The sequence below is a fragment of the Garra rufa genome, chromosome 11 (assembly GCF_049309525.1).
Source record: "Garra rufa chromosome 11, GarRuf1.0, whole genome shotgun sequence".
Classification (NCBI taxonomy): Eukaryota; Metazoa; Chordata; class Actinopteri; order Cypriniformes; family Cyprinidae; genus Garra; species Garra rufa.
Genome location: NC_133371.1, coordinates 8,986,655 through 9,005,822, shown reverse-complemented (window position 1 = coordinate 9,005,822; position 19,168 = coordinate 8,986,655). Strand labels below are relative to the sequence as shown.

The 19,168-nt window shown below is 37.9% G+C and overlaps 1 protein-coding gene across 2 annotated transcripts in view; it reads left to right on the top strand.

Moving 5' to 3' along the window:
- sphkap (SPHK1 interactor, AKAP domain containing) overlaps window positions 1–19,168 on the top strand; it is a 74,376-nt gene that overhangs the window by 25,142 nt on the left and 30,066 nt on the right. The window lies entirely within an intron of this gene.

Genomic DNA, 19,168 nt, shown 5'->3' with positions numbered 1-19,168 from the left:
CACAAGACATTAAAGTTTGTGTAATCTAATGTTGTTTCTCTCATCTTTATAATCAGTTCCCTGCTAATAGAGCAATTAACTTGTGCATTGATCTCTGCTGGACATGCTCGGAGGAGGAATCGTGCACCCACAAAGTGTGTGGAAATAAATTTGGCATTCATTCTAATTTAGATTATTAGTTGTCATTTAGCAGAAGGTCTCTTGTAAAGGAAAAAGGCGTTAATTGCGCCAAAATGCTAATTGCACAGCCAGTCCCTCTGGGGCAGTCTGATGTTCAGTGTGTTTCTCAAGAGAAGCCTCCAGTTTCTGGGTCACTCATACCTGGGATTTACTGTACATCCATTTCATTATTAGATCAGAAAAAAAATTCATTAGGATAAAACCATCCCAGGAATGTTCTTCTCTGATTAAATTCAGTTTGATAATGATGTGTGCTTTGTAACTGATTATGTTGGTTTGGTTGAGAGGCAGGGGTCAGTGGCAGGCTGGGGTTAGTTAGGAGGCTGTGTCAAGTTCCTGTGGAAACAGAATGACATAATTGATAGGTTCAGTCTGTAATTAAATCGTTTTTGTGAGTGTGCAGTTGTACACAATGACTAAGAAGGTAGAGAATGTTGTCCCTCTTTTAGAAAGCTCCTCTTATCTTCTCCTCTTGTTTTATCTCTTTTCACTTTGGCTCATATCCTCTCATTCCATCTTCTCTCATCTTCTTGTCACTTCTCTCTTCTCATCTTTTCTCTTATCTTGCGTCTCTCCTCAAGTTTCCTCTTGTTTCCTCTGCTCTAACTTTTTCTGTCTTTTCAGTGTCTCTCAATGTCTTGTCTCTTCTCGTGGTCTTTTCTCACCTATTTTCATCTCTTCTTGTCTCTTCTAATCTCATCTGTTCATGACGCCTCTTCTCGTCTCTTTTCTTCTCATCGTTTGTCTCACCCGTCTCTTCCCATTGTCTTCTTGGCTCTCCTCTGGTATCTTCTTGTCTCTCTTCTCTTTTGTCTCGCTTAACCTCTTCTTTTCACTTCTCTTTTCATCTTGCAATTTTTCACCTCTTCTCATCTACTTTCACCTCACATTATCTTTTATCTTCACCTCTCATCTTCTTGCCTTGTCTCTTCTATTCTCTTCACCTTGTATTTTGTCTTTTTTGTGTCTTCTTGTTCCTTTTACCTTCTTTATTCAGCTTGTTTTGTTTTTCTGTTTCATGTCTCTCCTGTTCTTATCTGTTTTCTCTGCTTGAATTTCCTGCCTCTTGTCTCTTCTCTTTTCATCTCCTCCTTTTTTGTCTCTTCTCTTGTCTTCTTGTCTTTCACCTTCTAACCTCTTCTCATAGTCTTTTCTCACCTATTCTCATCTCTTCTTGTCTCTTCTCATCTCATCTCTTCACAACTCCTTGCCTCTTGTCCTTTCTTTTCTCCTTCTCATCTATTCTCTCATCCATCTCTTCTCATCATCTCCCTGACTCTACTCTTCTCAGGTGTCTTCTTGTTTGTCTCACTTTCCCTCTTCTTTTCTTGTCACTTTTTATCTCTTCTCATTTTGTCTCTTCTCACTTCTTCTCATCTCCTTTCACCTCACATTATGTCTTCTCTACACCTGTTTTTTGTCTCCACTGTTCTCTTCTGTTTTCTCTGCACTTCGTCTTTCTTCTCTTCCAGTCACTTCTCATCTCATCTCGGCTTGTATTTTCCTGCCTCTTCTTGTCTCTTCTCTTTTTATCTTCTCATTTGTCTCTTCTCATGTCTTTTTGTCTTTTGTTTTCTAATCTCTTCTCGTAGTCTTTTCTCACCTATTCTCATCTCTTCTTGTCTCGTTTCATCTCATCTCTTTTCTTCTCATCTATTGTCTCATCCGTCTCTTCTCATTGTCTTCTTGACTCTTCTCTGGTATCTTCTTGTCTCTATTCCCTTTTTGTCTCTCTTCACCTCCTCTTTTCACTTCTCTTTTTTATCTAGTAATTTTTCACCTCTTCTCATCTCCTCTTACCTCACATTATCTCTGCACTTCGTCCTTCTTCTCTTCCAGTCACTTCATCTCATCTTGGGTTGTATTTTCCTGCCTCTTCTTGTCTCTTCTCTTTTTATCTTCTCGTTTGTCTCTTCTCATGTCTTTTTGTCTTTTGTTTTCTAATCTTATCTCGTAGTCTTTTCTCACCTATTCTCATCTCTTCTAGTCTCGTTTCATCTCATCTCTTTTCTTCTCATCTATTGTCTCATCCGTCTCTTCTCATTGTCTTCTTGACTCTTCTCTGGTATCTTCTTGTCTCTATTCCCTTTTTGTCTCTCTTCACCTCCTCTTTTCACTTCTCTTTTCATCTAGTAATTTTTCACCTCTTCTCATCTCCTCTCACCTCACATTATCTATTCTCTTCACCTCTCATATTCTTGCCTTGCCTTGTCTTTTCTATTCTCTTCTTGTCTCTTCACCTTGTCTTGTGTCCTTTTTTGTGTCTTCTTGTCCCTTCTTTTACCTTCTTGATTCACCTTGTTTTGTTTTTCTGTTTCTTGTCTCTCATGTTCTTTTCTGTTTTCTCTGCTTGAATTTCCTGCCTCTTTTTGTGTCTTCTCTTTTCATCTCCTCACTTTGTCTCTTTTCATGTCTTCTAATATCTTCTCGTAGTCACACCTATTCTCATCTCTTCTTGTCTCTTCTCATCTCTTCACAACTCCTTGCCTCTTGTCCTCCCTTTTCTCCTTCTCATCTATTGTCTCATCCATCTCTTCTTATCTCTTCTCATCATCTCTCTGACTCTCCTCTTCTCTTGTGTCTTCTTGTCTCTCTTCTCTTTGTGTCTCACTTTCCTTCTTCTTTTTTGTCTGTTATCTCTTCTCATCTTGTCTTTTCTCACTTCTTCTCTTTTCCTTTCACCTCCCATTATGTCTTCTCTTCACCTCTCGTCACCCTGTCTCTTCTATTCTCTTCTTGTCTCCTCACCTTGTCTTGTGTCCTGTTTTGTGTCTTCTTGTCTCTCTTTCTTTCTTGAGTCACCTTGTTTTGTTTTTCTCATCTCTTTTCTTCCATTCTGTTTCTTGCTTTGTCTCTTCTCGTGTCTTCTTGTCTTTTGTTTTCTAATCTCTTTTCCTAGTCTTTTCTTACCTGTTCTCATCTCTTCTTGTCTCTTCTCATTTCATCTCTTCATAATGCATCTTCTTGTCTTTTGTTTTCTAATCTCTTCTCGTAGTCTTTTCTCACCTAATCTCATCGTTTCTTGCCTCTTCCCATCTATTGTCTCATGCCTCTCTTCTCATCATATCCTTGACTCTCCTCTTCTCTGGTATCTTCTTGTCTCTCTTCTCTTTTTGTCTCACTTCACCTCCTCTTTTCACCTCCTCTTCTCTTCTCATCTTGTCATTTTTCACCTTTTCACCTCCTCTTCTCTTCTCATCTTGTCATTTTTCACCTCTTCTCATCTCCTCTCACCTCACATTATCTCTTCTCTTCACCTCTCATTTTCTTGCCTTGTCTCTTCTATTTTTCATTGTTTTACAGAATGTTTAAGACTCAATTGTTTATTTAATTTTCTTACATTTGTTTTTAATAAATTGAACGAAAGTTTTAATGTTCAAAACTTTATTTTGGGTTATCGGTACTCAGCAAAAAGCAAAAAGAAATCACAGCTTTTAAATTTTTTGTTGGGTGAAGCAGAAATGGCAGTGTATATAAGTAGGAGAAACAAAGTAGAAGGTGAAGAAGTATGTGAAATTGTACCTATTTTTAAGAACTGGGTAAAATTTTATAAGATGATGAAGGATTTGATGTCTTTTCAAACTGTCTGGTGCTACAATGATGCAATCTGTTCCCTTGTGGACGAATTTCTCTTCTATTCTCTTCTTGTCTCTTCACCTTGTCTTGTGTCCTTTTTGTGTCTTCTTGTCCCTCTTCCCTTCTTGTTTCACCTTCTGTTTATTGTCTCTCCTGTTCTATTCTGTTGTCTCTGCACTTCTTGTCTTTCTTCTCTTCCAGTCTCTTCGTCTCTTCTTGGCTTGAATTTCCTGCCTCTTCTTGTCTCTTCTCTTTTCATCTCCTCGCTTTGTCTCTTCTCTTGTCTTTCGTCTTCTAATCTCTTCTTTTAGTCTTTTCTCACCTATTCTCATCTCTTCTTGTCTTTTCTCATCTCATCTCTTCACAACTCCTTGTCTCTCATCTGTCTCTTCTTTTGTCTCCTTGACTCTCCTCTTCTCAGGTGTCTTCTTGTCTCTTTTCTCTTTTAGTCTCATCTTGCCTCATCTTTGCCATTCTCCTCCCACCCCACATTATCTCTTCTCTTCTCCTCGCCTTGTCCCGTGTCCCCTTTGTATGTCTTCTTGTCTCTGTTCTCTTCCCTACTTGACTCATTGACATATTTTCTCCTCTCTTTTTGTCTGGTCTGTTTCTTGTCTCTTTTGTTCTCTTCTGTTTTCTCTGCACTTCTTCTCTTTCTTCTCTTCCAGTCTCTTCATCTCTTTTTGTCTCTTCTTGGCTTGTATTTTTTACTGCCTTTTGTCTCTTCTCATTTCATCTTCTCACCTTGTCTCTTCTCATCTCGTCTTTTGTGTTTCTGTTTGTCTTTTTTGTCTCTTCCCACCTCTTCTCATCTTTTCTCATGTTATCCCATCTTGTCTCTTTTCTTCTTGTCTCTCATCCCAACTTATTTCATCTGTTCTCGTCTCTTCTCTTCTTGTCTCTCATGTCGTCTGGTCTCGTTGCAGCAGAAGGCTTGTACATAGCCACGGAGGTTATGTAATGTCCTGACAGACAGACAGAAGGTTTGTGGAGGGCACTGTGTGTAGTGTGACACGACAGAGACATGATGTGTATCTGTATTTTGACATTTGTGTGTGTGTTTTGTACCAAAGCTGTAGGCCATCCTAGATTTGTTTGCTCACATGAGATTACACACTTACACACTGACAAGCAAAATCTTTTATTCAGACTTTTGTTTGTATTTGTGCCTCCAGTAGGAGTGATACTGTAGGTCAGTCCTATCCTCACTGACTACAGCCAGCTAACCATAAACCCCATTTTCACCTCTTTTATAAGGTCAGCGATATGACAGGATTTATTTGAAATTCTTGTCTGTCCCTTGAATCTTGGATAAAATGACACCTATCATAATATATAATTCAGTCAAAGATCCAGGATACTGTGAAACAGAGTGGTTGTTTACAGAGCCAGGTTGTTTAGCAATAATTTACCAGGCTGTTAATTTGTGCTAGAAGATGCTGTAACTACACCATCTAGAATCATAAAGCATCTTTCTGTACTGTTTTCTGTCACTAGTCACTTGTGAAGGGTTTGGGACTAAGCTGCTATGGGTCCATTATATTGGCCACTACAGCCTCTTTGCAAAGCCTGCATTACATTGTGACAGATTCATAGAACAATCTGCTGCTGGAATGCATTTAGATGTCAGTGTGTTGGTTTATTTGATATCAGAACGTTTGCAGTGAGCTGGTTTTGCAGTTTAGTTTCAATAGAATGTCTTTTTGGACTGCAAAGAAAGTTTTCTCAGTATGATCATTTTAATACTTGTTTAACCCTCTAAGGCACAGATAGGTTTGACTGTGCAGGCTGGAGGTCAAGGGACATTTTAGGGTGGGTTCTCCTAGTGTAGTTTCAAATGTTTTGGTTTGATTGGTGCAGATCACTACATTGCACTAAGTACATTTTCTTGTGTGTTAATTAATATAACATGTCTGAAATATCTTCAGTTGTGGAGACTAAAAATTTTTCTTGCATGCATACAGATCAGAATTCATTAGCACTCTTTTCTGGAATATGTATCTCCATATATAATGGAAGCTTGTTTCCACCACTGAATAAAAATAAAATGTAGATTTCACAGTTGTGACTTTGTAACACTCATTTGTGAGTTTTTAGTCGGAGTTGTGAGATATTATGAGAATTATGTGAACATTCTTTTTCCCCCTCAAAACTTGACTCGTTTTTGAGAGTTTTTATCTCACAATTCTGACTTTGAATTGAATTTGAATTGTGAATTTATATCACACAGTTCTGAAGAAAAAAAAATCTGAATTGTGAGATAAAAAGTCTCAGTAACCTTTTTTATTTTTTGTCCTAAACAGGCTTCCATAACAACTTGTACTCTAAAAAATTCTTGCAAATCTTTCACTAAACATAAAATGCTTGTTGTTATCATAGTTATGCATTTTCATATATGCATAGTGGTTGCTGCATCAACACATTTTACTAAATGTAGTGGTTACTGTGCAAAACCATTTCGTTTTCCTTAATAAATTGTAATATCTTATAGTTGTAGCATTATTCTTTATGTATAAATTCTCATTCAGTCCTTCAAAAACATCCAAAAACCAACCTAGTTCAGCTGGTACGTGGTTTTAGACGTCTCAGTAGTAACAGTGTGCAATTTTAGAGGGAAAATACAACTACAGCATCTCTTCCTGTGCTTTTTTTTTTCTTGCCCTAAACAACAATCAAAAAATCCTGAAATGGAAAGATACCTCTTTAAACAAAGCTTTAAAGCAAAACGAGATGTGAGAAAAGAACAGCCAGTTTCTCACAACAATATCTCCGCCTGGATGTCAACAAAATGACGTGATTTGAAAGAATTTTAAGAAGGGGCTTTAACTGGTTATTCGTTGCAGGCAGATCTCGCCTTCAGGATGTGACAGTCTTGCGTAGTCATAACCACATGCACAGATGTGAATTTGCTTTCTCACTGGGCACCTAGTGAACCAAGGCTTGAGGCCTCAGGCGACACTCACACACAAACACAAACACAGACATTCTTGTGTCCAAACCATGAGAACCTGAGTTCTCCGTGACGCAACGGTCTGTCAAGGTCTCTGATAACTTCAGATGACAGGACACATCACAGATTCGCCATGGAACGGGAATGTGTGTTCATGTGTCTGCTTTTTCACTCCTTCCATGCCCCATTTAGAGGCTCAGTGGATATGAAAGCGCAGATCGGTGTGTGTGAACCCACTCGGTCGGAAATGATAAAGAGCACGTCTGCTTTGTTCCAGTAGTGCAATATGGCAACATCTCAAAACAACATCTTTCCACTCCCATGATCCCCAGCTTTGTTCTTTTATACGCTCCTCTCCATCCCTTTTCATTATTTTCATTTCTCTATCTCTCTCTCTCTCAATCTCAGCGGTGTAGCGAGCGACGAGGTGGCGGCGCATCTCAGCGGAGGTAATTTTTAGCCACGGTGGCGAGTGCCTGCCGTCTCCCCTCTGATGATAATGGGTGAAATGAGTTTGTCCTTGGCAAGGACGACGCTCTGCCATCTCTGTCCTTCCATTCCTGTCTCGATATCTCATTCCCACAAATTCCTCCCTCACTCTTTCTCGGCCTCTCTCCTCTTTCCAAGCTTGTATTTCTCTCTCTCCCATCTGTCTTGCCGTCTCCCACTCCAGTGAAGAGTGAAATGTTCTAAGTTGTGAGTTGACCTCTCTAACCCAGCAATTTTGAGGACTTGTGCAGTGTGTGCGTATGTGAGACAGTGACAGATCGTGTGAACTAGGGTTGTCATATCATCAAAATATCTGAAAAATTAATATGGAGAGAAATGAATTACAAGCAATATAACCGAGATACAACTAAACAGTGCTGTATGTGTCCAATAGCAGTATGAAGTATTAAGGTATAATAGTAATCAAGTTATATATTAAATTGCTTTTGTAATCTTCAAGGTTATTTAGTAGGGATGCACGATATGAAAAATTCTAACCGATACCGATAGCCGATAATTAAGTCCTTCTTTTGGCCGATGCCGATACCGATACCGATAACCAATACATTCATATTTTGATATGATAATTTTGTGCACACAGGAAAATACAAAATCTAAGATAAACTAATGAAATTTATATTATATATCTGGTCTAACAATCATAGCAAACAGTCCTGACTCTTCAAAAATGTTTTTTTTTTGTGTGTAAGGCACCACAATTCTAAATAAAATAATATGCTTTGACATTTTGTCAACCTGGAAAAAATGAAAAGTGCATCATGGAGTAAAGTCAGATGTCCAAATGTCTGTGGTAAAGCTTACATGTAGTCCATTCTCATTGATCATATTATGAATGTGTGCAGCAGCCAAATCGTACAAGGCGGGGAATAAAACATCAGAATCGAGATAAAAACATCTCAACTCTTCAGAATGCTGCAAGCGCAACGCAGGTCATGTGACATGAACCAACCAATCAGCTTCATCCTTTCCCTTAATAACACTGAAAGCACTGGCAAGGTGGAGAAACAGCTTATCAAAGCTGTACAGGAATAAACATTTTTAAATAAATTTGATAACAGAGCTACTGCAAGCGATTTTTAATGCTGAAAATCTATTTATTCTTTGCTGAAACTACCGCGTCTTTATGGAGAGCGCATGTCATGGCTGCTTAGCAACGGCAGACGCCACTGGAGCTCAAACTACAGAGCGGTTTGGCAAAGACTTTGGGTTTGGAAAGAAAGAGAAGGCGGCGCTTCAGCGTTTTCCACGCGTTTTTAGACGTGACATGTGAACGGCCCCTAAAACAGATTCACCGCGATGACGACCTCTGAAGTGAGATATAAGATTGTTAAAACTTAACGGCTTTTTACCTCCTCTCGGAATCCTTGTTAAACATGTGTTGCAAATAGCAGTAGCATTGTCCTCATCTGCCTCCATGAAAAACTTCCAGACCTGCGAAGGCGATGATGACGACACAGATGATGACGTATTACACGCGACAAAGGCCGAGAGTCACTGCAGTTTACAGCTGCAGTCACTTGCACTCGGAAAGCAGATGAATCTCAGATAAACCAGACTGATTGATTGATTTACCAGCAAGAGTACTTTATCGGATCGGGTTTTATTTATTTATCGGAGCAATAAAAATGACGTAATTTTTACCCATATCGGTCGATAATTTATCTGTCCGATAAATATCGTGCATCCCTATTTATTATTAAATAAAAATACAGAATTATATAGTAACGTTCAAAGGTTTGTCCTCTGTAAGTTTTATTCTCACCAAAGCTGCATTCATTTGATTGAAAATACAGTAAAATAGTAATGTTGTGGAATATTATTACAATTTAAAATGTAATTTTTATTTGAATATATTTTGAAATGTAATTTATTCCTGTGATGCAAAGCTGAATTTTCAGCATTGTTACTCCAGTCTTCAGTGTCACATGATCCTTTAGAAATTATTATAATATTGGATTTTAGATTAATAGTAGATTGTGCTGCTTAATATTATGTGGATTCTTATATTAGTAGAAAGTTTAAACTTTTTAAAACTAGAAATATTTTATATCATTATACATGCCTTCACTGTAAATATTTGATCAATTTAATACATCCTTGCAGAAAAACATACAAATATAAAAATAATTGTAGCATAACGGTAGTATATATAAAGATCAAAGTTTTTTTTTTTTTCCTATTGTTTCTTAAATGATGTATAGACAGGCAGATATTTTAGTCTTGGTGTCCCATTGCAAATACTCCTCACCAGGGCATCGCCACACAGGACATGGTTCCAGTAATTCATGCTCTTGGACAGGTTGTCTTCAGCAAACTGTTTGCGGGCTTTCTTGTGAGCCAGCTTCAGATGAGTCTTCCTTCTGGGACAACGCCTATGCAAACCGTCTTGTTGCAGTGTGCAGCGTATGGTCTGAGCACTGACAAGCTGACCATTTACTTCTGCAACTGTTAAAGCAATGCTGGCTGCACTCATGCATCTGTTTTTTGAAGCCATGTTCTGCACCTGACGCACAGAACGAGTGCTCAACTTCGTTGATCAACCCTTGCAAGGCCTGTTCCGAATGGAACCCATCTTGGAAAACCTCTGTATGATCCTGACCACTGTAGTGTAACTCGGTTTCAGGGTGTTACTGAACCTCTAATAGCCTTGGCTATCTTTGTGGAGAGCAACAATTCTAATTCTCAAATCCTCAGAGAGTTCTTTGCCATGAGATGCCATGTTGAACATCCAGTGGTCAGTATGAGAGAATTGTACCCGAATCACCAAATTTTAACTGTTCTAATACAAGATACACAACTTTGTATGGTCCTGTCAAGCAGACAAAAACATAAAGAGGATGAATAGGACATTTGGCTTTGCATGGTTAAACAACATGCTGTTATCACTTAGGGTGTACTCACTCTATTTTGACAATAATAGCTGTATGTTTAGTTATTTTCAGAGGACAGTAAATCTATACTGCTATACAAGCTGCACACTGACTACTACTGTGTAAAGAGAAATGTAATGTATAGATGGGTACATTTTGAGCAATAGTAAGAAAAAAAAGCCTGTATCTTTAGTTAAGTGGACCCACACTGAAATGACCTACACGCTTCTACGACCATGCGTGCTTAATGAATAATAAATGAAAAGTTGACGTGATCCAGACTAACATGTGAGAGCAGTGGCACCTGATTTAGAAGCACAGACTGGAGCAACGAACCATTAAAATAAACATTTTCAGAACAGAAATCAATAATAATAAGGAAATAGCTATTGTGTTTGCATATTTCATCCAGTAGACAAATTAATATGCATTGGGTTTGAGTTGGTATGTTAATTAGCACATAATTTATATAAGGCTGAAAAATAAATTATTCTCACAGCAGGAACACTGAGTTTGGGACTCCTTAACAGATATTGTTTTCTCTTCATCAGTATCTTAATTATTGAAGTTCAGTCACAGCTTGGAGTTTCTGAAGGCAAATAAAGCCGGTGATTTCATCAGTTCATTAGAACGGCACATTTATTACACAGGAGGAAAATAGCTGTGAGCCTTTAAAGTTCATGATTTTACTTTTTAAATTTGCCATAGTTTTGTATATCATCAACCATGGTTTTTGTAAAAAGACTGTGACAAACACGTTAAACCATGCATCCTCAGTACTGTAGTTAGAGATAACACTATGGTTTCTACAGTTAGTTTAACTTTGGGGTTTTGAAACACTATGTTGGTGCCTGTTTTCTTCATAAATGCTGTCTGGAACTGCCGGGGCTGTTAATGTTTGTTAAAGTACCAAGTCATTTGGTGTTCCTGTTCAGGTTTGTAGCAGATCTTTCAAAATGTGACCGTTTAGTCGCAGTCTGGTGCCCTGTGATTGCGATGTAGTGTTACAGCAAATGACCAGGATGTGAGAAGCATTTCAAAATGCTCGATTGTAGTCTGTGTGACTTTAACGGGATGTGATTGCACCCACAGAAATCTCTGCTGATTTCCACAAAACAGAAACCATCACCTTTCTCAAAATTATATGCATCTTTCATGCTTTATTTGCTTGTTTATAAAATATTTTGGACAATTTGATTATATTTGCAACTGAACATCAGCTATGTTTATCACATACTGTATTACAACATATAAAGCCATTCCGTGGAACAGATTTTCTCCTAAAGTCAGCCTAGAAAATGCACAATAAACAAGCCAGCAGATTTCATTCAGGCCTGGTAATAAATTTATACAGGGATTTACACTGACAGCTAGTCTTATTTGGAGAATGTAGCAGAGTTGGCTATTAGATTCACTATAATCCTGTTTAATCCGATGGACATGAATGTGGCTCAATTTTATTATGTCTGTCTAAGTATCGTTGCAGTTTCGGGAATTAAATGTCCAGTGAGTGGCTTTAAAATAACATGAAAATAATGTACTGCCTACACTAAATACAAGCAACCATTTTAGCTTTCTTCTTCAAGTCGTTGGTCTCTTTTATTATCACTTGTTTGTATCTAGACTTGTACCGGGTGAGATACCAAGCAAGTTACCTACATTAGAAATACCATACAGATGGAGCTGGTTATGTAATGCAAGGAACCACATGATATTAAACCCATTAATCATAATTTGAGTGAAAAGAAATTTGAGTGAAAGAAGTTGTTGCATTTTTATTGATGTTAGTGTTAATTTCAGTTATTTCAGAAACTGCAGTGAATTGTACAGTGCACAGCATAAATGAGTACACCCCATCTGATTAAATATAAAAGATGTATTCATAGAACATTTCATAGAAAAATGGCAAAAATAAAAACATTAAAAACATATTAATAAAAACAGAAATATATGCCATTAATATCAGTAAAATAACTGATAAAGTAACTTAGCCAAGTCTTTATTTTCTTTTGGGGGTGCACAAAAACATGCTCTCATGCTTGGTGGTTCGAAAAACGCATTATTTTTCACATAATTTACATTATTACAATAGCTTTCTCAATGGCACAAATGGCTCGATTAGTTCCGGGTTTGATGAAGATCCACCTTCCGAAATACTAAATGTGTTGTGATTGGTTAGCAGTCCCAAAGTGTACAACTGTGCAAACTAGCTTAAAAAGAGATTCTTAAGTTTTAAATTTTGATATTTTTCTTACAAAAACACTAAAGGAGGCTTTTACTGACCCCTCTGGAGGCGTGTGAGGCACTTTTTGTTATGGACTTGTTTTGGACTGATGGAGAGAAACACTTATCTATGTTGTTCTGAAGCTTGGGAGTGCCAGGATTATTTTTAAAGGTCCCATATTGTCAAAATCGAATTTCCTGGCTTTTTTTCATGATAACTGAGGTCTAGGGGCTATGTAACTACCATATAAGTTTCAAAACAGTCAATCCACAGGAAAAGGCACACAGCCTGCATAAAGTAGCTGTTCATTTTCACGAGCCTCTGTGACTTCCGTAAAAATGTGACATCCGATCTACTCAGTCACCGCCTTCAGTCATCACCCCGAGCACCAATCACGTCCCACCCTCCTTTTGTCAAACCCCCAGACATCGCATCCATTTTTTTGCTAAGCAACAACAACACGAAAACAAGTCGAGTAAACGCTGTTCAGTCAATGGATGTCAGGAAACTACATCATTGCACAGGCTTCTGAACAATGTTAATGAGACCAGTGGCACGTCAACTTCAGCCTCTTTCACACAGCCATTCCGGAAAATACACGGATAATGTGTCCCATGATTTGTTCCGGAATTGTTAAATTTGGTTCATTCACAGTTGTTTTCCGGAATCTGTGCGTGCTTTACACACAACCAGTATGTGACATTTGGATGTGAGATGTAATGCGACACGTACATTTCACTAAACTGAAACTAACCTGACGAACAATCTGTGCTTCAGCGCTGATAGTGAGGAGCTCCCTGGTCGCTGCTTCATTCCACTTTGCACGTATTTTTCCGTCGTGAAGAGTCGCACGGTAACGTGCATCATCACTACAACACTGCCTTTATGGCATTTGGTTCTGGCTTTTGTTCACACAGCGCTCGTTCCCGTAATTTTCCGGAATCAGCATGCATTGTGAAAGGGGCTTTACTAAAGCAACAGTTATGTAGCTTACTGCATTCGGTGTTTGAAAAAGAAAAAAAACATTAATGATCATTCTGAAATATCCTGTTGAGTATCAGCAGGCTAGGCTCTCTCTATGGCTCTGGGCTAGGCTACAGCATACATGACCGTAGTCACCTGTGGTTGGCCTGGCTGTGCGTCACTCAGAAAACAACAGGCCAATCAGAAGAGAGGCTCATGATTATTAATTAGATGGGCCAAAATTGACCTGTTCTTGACAGAGCTCCTAAAAAATGTGCTGTAAAAATATATTGAGATGGAGTTTGGCACTTAAACCCGAAATATATATTCTTAAGGACATCAACAACTAAAATAAACCTCGAGAAATGTGTACAATATGGGACCTTTAATATAACTCCGATTTCATTCGTCTGAAAGAAGAAAGTCATATACACCTAGGATGCCTGGAGAGTGAGTAAATAATACGTTACAGTAGTGTTGCTCCTAACGTCAGCCTGTGAGATCGCCGATTCATGATTCATTATCATTATTGCGCTAATTTTTTTAATTATTTACATGCCCGAAACCAGCTCCAGCATAAGGCTAGTGAAGCTATCTACACTATATGATGAAAAAATGTAAAATGTAAATCTCTTACCACACACTGCACACGTCTACGGCCACCGATGATCATCACTTTGGTCAATGCCTGTGTTTACATCAGCCGCAGCTCCACATTTGTTTCGACCCTCGATACCGCACACATCAACTGCGTGGCTCCAGCACGGCTACCGGAGCAGTTTGCGGACACTTTAGTCAATGCTCGCATTTATGAAGCATCCCAGAAGCGGATGTCCATCCTACATAGTTAAAGTTAGGCGAATCCCCCACCTCGTCCCTCCCCACCCACCAACGATTTGAATATCCGTAGGCGGGATTTAATTGAATGATATTCTGTAGTCCAAATGAGCCGTTTGTTGTAGTTCTTGAAAAAGGATTATTTTTTAAACTTAAAGAGATAGTTCACCCAAAAATGAAAATTTGATGTTTATCTACTTACCCCCAGGGCATCCAAGATGTAGGCGACTTTGTTTCCTCAGTAGAACACAAACAAAGATTTTTAGCTAAAACTGGTGCAGCATGTCAGCCATATAATGGGAGTGGATGGGCACCAGACCTTTAAAAGTAAAAAAAAAAACATGCACAGACAAATCCAAATTACACCCTGTGGCTCGTGACGATACATTGATGTCCAAAGACATGAAGCGATCGATTTTTGCGAGAAACTGAACAGTATTTATATCATTTTTTACCTTTGATAAACAGCCACGTCCATCTGTCCTGAGCACGAGTTTATCATCCGGCTCGTTACACGTGAACGCGCCGGAAGGGGAAACCGGTGAAAAGTCCTGGATGACTTTGCACAAGCAAACATAATCTTTTAGTTTTAAATGGGTTTGAACAATCAGGATAAGCGCAAGTAATTACCGTTTTGAATAGCCGCTATACCCACAATTTTTATGCACTGTGTAAACAATGAGTGTCGTATACACGCGACAGATAGCTTCCGGCGTTTGTGTATACTACGCCAGAGCACGTACATGTGTAATGAGTCGGATGCTGAGCTCATGGTGTATCAGAGGTAAAAATGATATAAATACTGTTCAGTTTCTCACAAAAATCGATCGTTTCGTGTTTTAGGACATCAACATCAACTTGCTAATCATGCTAGAAACGTGTTAGAAATATGCTAAAAAAATGTACTCATGCTAACAACATGTCATTAACGTGCTAATCACGTTAGAAACATGTTAATCATGTTAGAAACATACTAATCATGCTAGAATCATGTCGGCAGCATGCAAGTAACTTGCTAATCATGGTGGAAACATGCTAGTAACTTGCTAATCATGTAAAGAACATGCTAACAACATGTTAGTAACATGCTAATCACGCTAGAAACATGATAATCATGTTAGAAACATACTAATCATGCTAGAATCATGTCGGCAGCTTGCTAGTAACTTGCTAATCTTGTTAAGAACATGCTAGCAACATGCTAGTAACTTGTTAATCATGTTAAAATCATGCTAGAAACATGTTAATCATCTTAGAAACATACTAATCATGCTAGAATCATGTTGGCAGAATGCTAGCAACATTCTAGTAACTTGCTAATCATGCTAGAATCATGCTAGTAACATTCTAATCATGTTAGTAACATGTTAATCATGCTAGAATCGTGGTAGCAACATGCTAGTAACTTGCTTATCATGCCAGGAACATGTGAACAACATGTTAATAAAATGTTAAAAATGCTAGAATCAAATGCAAATGATGTTAGAATCATTTTAGCAACATGCTAAACATGCAAGAAACATACTGATCATGCTAGAATCATGCTAGTGGCATGCTAACCATGCCAACACATGCTAACTTGTTAATCATGTTATAAACTTGCTAATTCATGTTAAATCATGCTGGCACCATGCTAATTCATGCTAAATCATGCTAGCAACATGGTTAAAGCTAAATTATGATAGAAACATGCTGATTCATGCTAGAAACGTGTGTGTTCCCACATTGTCCCAAACTTCAATTTCAACAATTAAATTCAAACTTTTAGCTTTTCAAAATTTTCGAACTTTTAGACAATGCTTTCTCAAGCCGACTTTGTCTAAGAACTTTTTTCATCTAGTTTTAATTGTTTTAATTTAAGTTAACTATAATAACCCTGGTTCAGAAAATCCAGTGTATTATTAGTTATTAGTTTGAATTGATAGCATAAACAGGCATACATATTTAGATTTTTGGATTAGATTCATAAAAAATAAGCTTGAATCCTTATTTAGTTGGTTGCTTATTCAGTGCATGTTAATGACAAACAGCGGTCATTGTGTCACTCACTGCATCATACGAGCTAATTTCCTCTTTGCAATAGGTACCTAGCAGTCACCTAGCAACTACTAAGAAACACCCTAACACTCAACTAGCCAAATCTTAGCAACCATTCAGAATTATGGCAAACCAGCACCTTCTGCATGGCCAAGCACAATGCATATTTTCTTGAAAAAAATAAATCTAATTAGACCTACCATTTATTTTAGGAATGCACATTGTGTGTGTGTGTGTGTGTGTGTGTGTGTGTGTGTGTGTGTGTGTGTGTGTGTGTGTGTGTGTGTGTGTGTGTGTGTGTGTGTGTGTGTTTATTTGTTTACTACGTGAGTGTGTGTCAAAAGAAGGCAGTGACAGTGCACCACAATACATTAATGGTGCCAGCTGACGGCTGAGACACTCCAATCCTCCAGCACAAGATCGGTTCTTATGTGAATATGACAGTTCAGGACAATTATGGCAGGTTACTCTCTCTCTCTCTCTTGCTCTCTCTTGCTCTCATTGTCTGTCTTTCAATAGCAGATGCTTTCCTCAGGCCAGAACTATTAACACACTTCATACACTTAAATATAAACCCTTATAGATGTACTAGATCATTTACTGTTGCATTAAGTACCAGCAGCAGGAATAAGAGAGATGAAGTGCTACATTTGTGATACCTGAAGGTGAAATCCATCCTCACTCAAAGAAACCTACAGATTCCAGAGACATTTGTCACTAATGTGATCTTAAGTGATGTCTTGAGTGAAGAGTGAAAGAAGAGCTCTTTCACATTCACAAGGACACAGTTGAAATAAACATGCGACGAGCAACATGATATGCTTTTAAGATAGCGATGAGTCATCAGAATCAGTAAGGTGCAGCGTCTGTGTGATTGTGTGCGTGTGAGAGTCGATAAAAAACAATTAAAACTCAAAATCAAAATGATGTGAAGTGAATAGAGTGATGTGAGATGAATGCAGACAGAAAAGAGAGTGAGAAAGCTTTGTTTAACAGTGATAAAGAGTGATAAATAACTGATAATATGTGCTGTGTAAACATGAGGAAGAAGGAGATGAAGGTTTTGTATGCAGTGGCTTACAACTCCACCTTGTTTTGTCAGTGAAACACAAAAGGAGAAATCTTTTCCATACACTGGCTGTTCATAGTGACATAGCTGTCAAAGCCGACAAAAAAAAAAACACCATAAAAGTGGTCTGTGACTCCTGCACTGTATGCCAAGTCTTCGAAGTCCAATGGTAGCTTTGTGAGAGGAAAAGACTAACATTTAGGGAGTAATTCACTGCTTGCAAGATGGGCTTTTAATCAAACTTGGCTGTCTATGCAAAATCGGTGCTACATGACCAAAAGAAACAGATAAAATTGGCAGTGCCTGATCTGTTTGCCAATGGTTGGTGTACAAAAATACAGATGTTTGATCTGTGGTTTTAACAAAGCCCTGATGCTGTCAAAAGTCCTCAATTTACTGACAAATAGTGTTGGGGGTAACGCATTTCAAGTAACGTAAGTTACGTAATAATATTACTTTTTCCAAGTAACTAGTAAAGTAACGCATTACTTTTTAATGGACAAAAACTTTTTCAAATAAGTAACCCCAGTTACTTTTTCCCCCCATTTATTGATCAAAAGCTCTCCTGTCCCCATGTTGAGAGAAATTGTAAGTAAGGTGTTACTTTAGTTCTAGAGTAAATGTAAACATGCATTAATTCATCTCACTCACTAAAAACACAGATACATTATTCCTCAAAATGAATAAAAACAGTGAAATTCTACGCAAACCTGCAATAATTAAATATGTTAAATAATACAAATATCCTTTATGTATTTAACCATATTTTATTAATCGATGTCTTTGCTGCCGACCTTCGATAAACCAATTCATCTATACTAATAAGCAAAAAAGTACTCAGATAATCTAACATTTGTTTTCCTTTTTTTATTGCTGAAAAGTTGGCATTTTTCTTCTGCGGTCTACTGTACAGGCGTGAATTTACTTTTCTCTAAGCCTGAGGATTTTGGTGTGAAAATGCATTTACATTTGCCAAAAATAGAACTTTTTATATTAAAACAAACAAGCAAGCCCTATCCAGATTTAAAAAGTAACGCAAAGTAACGTAACACATTACTTTCCATAAAAAGTAACAAAGTAGCATAATTAGTTACTTCTTTAGGAAGTAAATCAATATTGTAACGCATTACTTTTAAAAGTAACTTTCCCCTACACTGCTGACAAATGTGCAGGTTACTTATAATACCGACATTGTAACAATACAGAGCTGGATGAAAATCTGTAAACTTTAAAGGGGGCATAACACACACAGTTTCACCCAGTGTTATGTTAATCTTGAGGATCTATAAAGTAGTAATGCATCCTTCATATCTCCAAAAAGATTTAGTTTTATCATATTTACAAAATAAAGATACAGCTTCACGATTCTTTCTGAAAACAGCCTTACAACCAAAACGACACTTCTTTAGAGACATTCTTCCTGAGTCCCATGCAGCAGTGCAGCCGAATGAAGTGCGTTTATGGGCGCACTTTTGCGCTCGCTCTGGTTGATGTGTGCGCAGACACGCTCTTTTGGGGGAAATGCCCATAGAAAGAGTTCCACCCTTCAGGATGTCATGAAGAGCCATGATCAAAAAAAAACTTTCTGAAAATTGTAATAAACCCGAAAGTGTGTATTCGGCACAGAAATACTCTGTTATAAATTCAAATTATTTTTAGAAACTTTGTTTGGCCATGTTTAGCAATGGAATCTAACTCTTTAACAGTGTAAATAACTTAACATGCATAAAACAACATTGGATCCCCCCTTTAAGTTATTATTCACTACATTCTGTGCAATATGGCACTTTTAGGCAGCGCTGCATAAGATTTGACGATGTAAATGAAAGTGATGAATATGCGGAATGAAAAATGACATTTGAAAGCTGCAACAGTTCAGAGGATTTTCAGTGCTGCTGTTGTGTATCCTGTGTGTCCTTGTGGTACGCTGTGTGTGTGTTATAACGCATGTA